The sequence below is a fragment of the Rosa chinensis genome, chromosome 4, assembly GCF_002994745.2.
Source record: "Rosa chinensis cultivar Old Blush chromosome 4, RchiOBHm-V2, whole genome shotgun sequence".
NCBI lineage: Eukaryota > Viridiplantae > Streptophyta > Magnoliopsida > Rosales > Rosaceae > Rosa > Rosa chinensis.
In genome coordinates this window covers 6683732-6691858 of record NC_037091.1, presented here as the reverse complement: position 1 = coordinate 6691858, position 8127 = coordinate 6683732, and positions in this window count along the sequence as shown.

Here is an 8127-nt window from a genome sequence, read left to right as displayed (position 1 = left end):
CCCTATTACTCTACTTGTTATCATTACATATATTATGTTAGTGAAGTTCTTATGAATTTCAGATAATCTTTTCAATATGCATACTGACCCTTAGTAGTAATTGCTCTATTCCGATTGACTCACAGTAGCAATTACCTTATTCATACTGAATCTCAATAGCAATTATTCATTTTCATACTAACCCCCTGACAATTCTATTATTGACCCTCAATAAAATTTACCCAGTTCCCTGTTAACTCTCAGTAGCAATTCCTCAATTTCATACTGACCTTAGTAGGAAACATGTCATACTACTGACAGTCAATAGCAATGATGCTTTATTCAATTATCACTTATAGTTAGTAGTTATCCAAATTTACTCACAATGAACAAGAACTACTCCAATTTTCACTAACTCTCAGTAGAGAATTCGTAAGCATGTTAACCAAGTCTTGTGATTGAGAAACTGTCTTTACATTTATATCTACTGGTGCTACCTTGTTAACTATTGTTGTTGGTGGGGATATGGATCCCAATTACCAAATTCTACTGACCCTCAGTAGTAGTTACTAGAGTCTACTAATTCTCAGTAGCACTTACAACACTTACTAGATTCTACTGACCCTCAGTAGCATTTACCAGATTTTACTGACCCTCAGTAGCAATCAGTTCCTACTAGCACTTAACAATGATCATCCAATGTATACTAATGAGTTTAACGGTGACCCAAATTCTACTAACTCTCAGTCGCAATTACCAAATTCTATTGATCCTCAATAGCAGTTACCAGATTCTACAGACCCTCAGTAGTAGTTACCAGAGTCTATTGATTCTCAGTAGCACTTACAACACTTACCAGATTCTACTGACCCTCAGTAGCAATTCGTTCCTACTAGCACTTAACAATGATCATCCAATGTATACTAATGAGTTTAACGGTGACCCAAATTCTACTAACCCTCAATCGCAATTACCAAATTCTATTGATCCTTAATAGCAGTTACCAGATTCTACTGACCGTCAGTAGCAATCAGCTCCTACTGGCACTTAATAGTGATTATCCAATGTATACTAATGAGTTAAATGTTTTGATATGAACTTCATATATTCAATGGATTTAGTAGTTCATTTCTCTATCCATACATGTGACTTGCCTCATTTATACATTTAATCCTTAATTATTAGATATATGAAGTAAGTTGCACCAAACCACCAACAAATACTGCATATAGTCACTTTTACTTTATAACCATAACAGCTGACATGTTAATCGTTTGTTCATTATTTGCAGTTTCACACAATGACTACCAAGAGAAAGATTCGTAATGTAAAGACATAAACTATAGGTAACACAAGAGCAAAAAAACTCAAGGTTAGGAAGAGAGATGAAGACCAAGAATATAGCAAAGGAGAAAATACTATTTTGTGCTATACTGCAAAATCAATCTCATAACTTGTTATGAAAGTTGAAGGTGTTTTTGTGTGTAGGACGTTAATCAAGTATAAAATTGAAAATGCTATTACAAAATAATAAGGTTGCAAATATTACTGTTAGCCAATAGTATTATATAATGTTTTAGATAGATTTGGATGATGAGCATGATATGAGTCAAAAATTAAACATTTTTTGCTTTTATGTTGAATGTTGTGGTAATTTTGTAATTAAAATCAATTTAAAAGATACGGTGGCAATTTTGTAATTAACATCAACTTTAATGCTTATTTTATATTAGTCAAAACTTAAAGGGACCGCATGGGCATTAATTAGTGTTCCTCTGCGCATGGGTATTGGGCTCGGACATTTGACCTTTTTGGTAAATTGCTCAAAATTTTATACTCCATTATCTCTAAATTTAGTGTATTAAAAAACCCAAAAGCTTAAACCCAAAACAAGAAAAACACAAATACAAAACTGTTCAAGTAAATTCAGAATATATGTCTGGCCCAAACTCTAGGTTACTTGACCTAGTTGTAATAGAGTTTTGAATTAGAGATATTCTCAGAGATATTTATAGATATCCGATTAATTGTACGATTATCTTTACTTGTACAACTCTGATTCTATGTCTTTTAATCCTCTATATAAAGAGGCCCTTATTATCAATGAAAGTACGACTCAATTCTCTCCCAATTCAGTTTTCTTTAAACACGTTATCAGCACGAAGCCCTAACCCTGAAACAAATAGCTAAACCCTGATTCAAGAAGCTAATACCCTAAATTCAATCACAAAACCTTTAAGCCTTTTTTGTCCCCACCTCACACCTTGAAGCCCTCTACACCAAGAGTCCAGAACCGGCGGCAGAACAACCAGAATCAGCCAGAAACCTACCAAACCGTCCACCGGAAGCTCCAAACCACCCGCAGCAAATACTCAACCGATTCACCACCTTCCGGACCTCCAAATGCTACCAAATTTTTCCAGCGGCTTGATCTCAGGATCAGGAAATTTTTTTCCTGGAACAGGCCGTAAAGATTCCGAACCGGCCACTAAAAGCAGTTGAACCATTGAACCGCCATAGAGAAGAAAAAAAAAAGGGAAAGGAAAAGAAGGCAGCCCAGAAGCCCAAGCCCAGAGGCCCACTGAAGCAGGTCCACCTCGGTAGCCACGTCAGCACGACACGTCAACTCCGATGCCACATCAGCTCCGGTGACTTTTTCAGCAACTTTTTTCTGCTAAATTTTCCGGCGACCTATTTCAAGATATTTTTTACTAAAAGTTCCCTTTTTTAATTTTTTTTTCAATTTATCTTATTTTTCTCGGGGACTTGAAAACTCTTTTCTTCTGCCCCCCCTTTCTTCATCATAGGAGAGACCTAATTAAGCCGAACTATGGGGGTTCGTGCTCAGTCCAAACTTGGAGCTAGCTTGTATAGTCCTCCAAACTTAGAGTTTGTTGAGAAGTTATGATCGACCACAAACACATCATTGTTTCGATCTAACCCAATTCCTCTTGGAATCGGATTTCTTGGAAGCGACTACGCTAATAAATTATATTGTTTTCGTGTGGTAGCCTTTTTCTCTCCGAAACTAACCCTAATTTCTTGTTCTCTTTCAAGATGAGTAACCTGAACAAACTGGACTTCATTCCATTGGGAACAACTGGCTGTGGATATCACAAGTGGGTTCATGATGTTCGCCAGCATCTCAAGGCTGATGGAATCTTGGATATAATTCTCGAGCCTAGCCAGGACGTGCTAACTGTTGAGCAAGCTCAGCCTTTGGAAGCAAATAGAGCAGTCTTGGAGGCAAATAAGGCAAAAGCCATCATCCTAATGACTCGACATATGGATGATTCGCTTTAGTACGAGTATATGAATGAAGAAGACCCCAGAAGGTTGTGGGTCTCACTCGATGAAAGATTTAGCAACGTCCGTGACTCATGCTTCCTGACCTAGAAGTGAGATGGCATAGCCTCTACTTCTGTGATTTCAAGACAGTTCTTGACTACAACTCAGAAGCACTTCGCATTAAATCCTTGATGGGATTATGTAAAAGATATCACATATGCGATGTTGATTGAGAGGACTCTCTCTACCTTTCCCGTCTCGGTATTGGTGGTTGCAAAGAACTATCGAATCGATGTTACTGCAAAATGGATCACAAGGTTTCATGAGCTCATTAGAGCTATGAATGTCACTGAAAAGCATGACAGCATCCTTGTGAAGAACTATAATTTGAGACCTATGGGAACATAGCATATTTCAAAGTCCAATTATAGTAGCGCCCCTAAGGGAGGGCGCCAAGAGCGCAACCCTAAATCTAGGGACAATTTTGGACGTTCTGGTCCATATTCTTGCTCTAATGAGGAAGGTAACAGCCAAAATAGGCTAACACGGAACCGAAGAGGTCAACGTGGAAAGAGTGAGAGAGGCAACGCTTCTGGCCATGTTGGTGGTGCCACCAATACTAAGAGCCATCCTAATGACGCTTTCAAAGCGCCACAATCAATGGAGTCTGAGCACAGAGATGTATGTTCCCGATGTGGATTATCCGGTCATTGGACACACATTTGTAGAGCTTGTGAAGAAATTGTCACCGCCTACAAAGTATATTGTGAAGCAAAAGAAGGTCACTATGTGGAACAAGAAGATCAAGAAGATGATCTATAGTGAAGAGTTGAAGACTACAAATCTGGCTGGGATCAATAGATCGCCAATTCTGTTTAAGTCTTTATTTTTCCAAGAGATGTAATAGGCAATTGCCATATACTTTGTAGTAAATGTCATTGGTTTAGTTTTCTTTACATAGACTCATCCAAAATGAATATGATGTCTAGGAAGGTTTTGAGATAAGTGGTACTTAAGCGAGTCTTGCTCCACCGACATCTCTCTACTTACCTGGTCATATTTATTTTGAAGTTATCGAAAGAAGTCAAACGACTACCTTTGTTTTGCATTAGCTAGCATTTGGATTAGATTCTCCTAATAGTTAAGAGACAATGATGTACTCCGTTGGCTTATGAATAAAATTTCGAGTTCTTTTCATTATGACTCCATTTTGATTCTGAGCATATTACCCTTGTGACTACGATGGCTGGGCCATAAGTATTAATTTAAGGACATGGAATAGCCCAAGTTCCCCTTATCAAATGACACCTTGATTACTGTCACAGAAACTCTCTACGCTCCTAGGGAAAATCACACCTATGATTACTATCACAGAAACTCTCTACGCTCCTAGCCAATGGATTCCATTCGAAAACGCATGTAAAGAATGGAAATGAGTTCCTTTCCAATAGCTCTAACGATTGCGAACAAAGGCGCAACTTAGAGAAGTTTATATGTCTCTCTAGTAGACTCTATGTCACTATTCGAGCTATTAAATCAAATAAAGTTATGAGATAAGATCTCTTGGATTTAGACACATGTTGGCGTTTTCACGACATGATAGGTCATTCTGGTAATGATATGATGATCCGTCTACTAAAGACTTCACATGGATATCCATTCTCTCGAGCGAAACAAAGCATGAATCAAAAGTTGATTCCTGGACTAAGTGTGACCGTCGCCGCTGCCTTTGGCACCGCCGCCGTCCACCACTAGCCAAGGGCTGGCACAGTCCCTATCCATGACGTCATGGATGGCGTCCATTATGGTGATGTTGCAATCACAAACTTTGCTTCAAATAGCGTTTCAGATGAGCAGGCCAAACCAAAATCCTCATTGGTTGCTTCTAAAGCCTCTCGCTCGTTTTACAAAGCCCGTTTCTTAGGAAAATTAAGACTAAGACCGTCCTATGCAAAACATATGAAAAATACTCATTCTGTTTTTACGTAGAGTCCGTGGGGATTTTAGGGACTAGTTCAATTAACTTGCGGACGTTTAAATATCTCATCATGTTGGCTGACAAGCAAACACGTTTGTCACGTCTTGTGCCATTGTCCACTTGTAATGCTATTTATGCTACACTCCTAGCACATATCACATGACAACGGGCTCACTCCACGGATCATCCGATTTAGTCAATTGGATTTGACGATGCTAGAAAGTTTACGTCGAATACTTTCGACGGTTATTGCAATGGGACTGATGTTTAACATCATATTCCCATGAGCATACCTAAATGGTCTCGTAGAAATGACTACGATGGTAGCTCAGATATTGGTAATGCATACCAATCTCCTTATATCCCCTTGGGGTGATGCAATATCGCATGCAGCAATGCTAATTCGTCTACGACCCACCGCCACTCAATCTATCTCTGCGTTACAGCTAGTGACTGGGTACAAGTATTCCGTACTTATACACATTTGAGTGAGCCATTTATGTGCCAACTGTGCCGCCACAACGCACTATGATAGGTCCTTACAGACGAATAGGCAACTCAATTGGATTTGAGACTCCAACAATCTTCCGCCACTTAATGCCCTTGCAAGGCGATCTCCTTACCACTAGATTTGTGGGTTTTCATATGGATGAGACAATCTTCCCGTCGTTATGGGGAGATAAGAAACACGAATGCTCAGCAGGAACGACAGGAATTGTCGTGTGTCCCTACTATGTCTGATCTTGATCTCTGTTAAAGTGATGAGATCACACATCTGCTGCAAATTTGCCTGCAAGGTAGGACGTCCATACGAGAGGATGTAATGCCACCCTACACAGAAGTAGGCGTGACGCTGATGCCAAAGAGAGTGACATTCTGGCGTTATAGGCCATAGCCCCAATTAGGATGCGTGGGAGAATCGTGGGTTTGAAGGATACTTTGGCACATTCCAATCCTTTGATCATCAACGCTCAAAATTTATCTCATGATAATCTTCCGGATTATGGTTATCATTGGGAGACGCCTCAATGTCAAAACCTATTCTTGAGAATATAGAGCTCTTTGAAAATTACACTAGTGTACATGAGACGTGGGATAGAAACTCCATCATAATTGATGATGTACTGATGTAGTTCTGCATTTCCTTGCACATGAGTTTGTTGAGTCCGATAATATCAAACCACGCTCCGTTGATGAATAAATGCCATGGTAGAGAAATTTGGCCTAAATGGAAAGATGCAATCCAGGTTAAGTTGGATTCTCTAATGAAGAGGAAGGTTTTCGAGCCAGTGATGCCAATACCTCCTAACATAAAACCTATTGACTAATAGGTCTTCGTTAGAAAGCATGTTGAGAAAAAGAAATGGTAATCTCGCCTTATGGCGCAAGGCTTCTCACAAAATGCCCTGGAATCGACTACAATGAGACATGTTCTCTCGTAATGGATGTCATTGCACTTTACTACCTTGTCAGTTTGGTAGTTTCCTAATAACTGAACATCCAGCTTGCAAATGTGATCACTACGTATCTCTATGGGGATCTAGATATGGAATGTACATGAAAGTTCATGGTGAACTTCATTTACCCAAGTCAAGTGGCTCTAGACCACGGAGCACGTTTACAATATGGTTGAAATGCTCACTAAAGTGACTACTTGATTGAGAAGGGATATGCGCGCGCGTTTCAATAACAAGTTTCAAATTCTATCGCGTTTCATGTTGGACATGATCTTCATTGGAAACCCTTAAAGAGTTAAAGAAAACCGCTGAACACTTGAAATCCGAGTTTGAGATGAAGGATTTTGGGAGAACACGATTATGTTTCAGTTTGAAACTTAAGTATCGTGTTGATAGATGCTTAGGAATTTTGACAAGGTCAAGCCTTCAAGCACCCCCATGATCGTCCGTAGTCTTGTTCCTGAAAAGGATCCTCTTTGTCCAAATGATGATAACAAAGATGTGCTAAAGGCAAAAGTGGCATGCTTAAGTACAATAGGTGCATTATTGTACTTAGCTCAATGAGCAAGGCCGGACATCTCATTTGCAGTGAACTTGTTAGCTAGATATAGCTTTGTGCCAACGCGACGCCATTTGATTGGTGTAAAAGATATCTTTCGGTACTTGAGATGTACTATTGATATGGGCTTGTTCTATTCCTACAACGAGACGATGGATTCAGACCCATCAGACACCAGGAACGCTGCCAACACTGGCCTACGTCCTCTATCCCCATCCCAAAACAACATGTGTTTTAGAAGGTTTTACTGATGTTGGGTATCTCTTTGACCCACACAAAAGTCTTCCCAAACTGGTTAAGTGTTCACCATGGGTAAAGACCGTGATATCTTGGAGGTCTACAAAACATATTCTAGTCTCTATATCTTCGAACAATGCAGAGATTATTGCTCTTCATGATGTGGTTCGTGAATGTATATGGATTGAATATATAACATGTTCGAACAATTGTGGTTTGAAGTCTACCACAGATGAGCCTACAAGCATTTAGGATAATGCTGCTTGTTTTGAACAAATGATGCAAGGCTACATCAAAAGCGACAACACCAAGCATAATCAACAACAACAGACTCTCCTCAAGATCAAAGTGAACTAGGTTCGATCTGAAGACAATGTGGTAGAGTTGCTCACTAAGTCATTGCCTAAATTCCATTTTCGAGAAATATGTTGGTAGCATTGTTTGCGGAAGTTATCCTAACTCCAATGACCTTTGTCATCAGGGGGAGATGTCTACATGTGTGGTCTCGAAACGTGAAGGGTGTGTTGTGCTCTTTTCCCCCTTCGACCGATGTTATTTTTGTCTCACTGAGTTTTTGTTACTCGGCAAGGTTTTTAATGAGGCAACGAGAGGAGCACCACGTTTGGGCG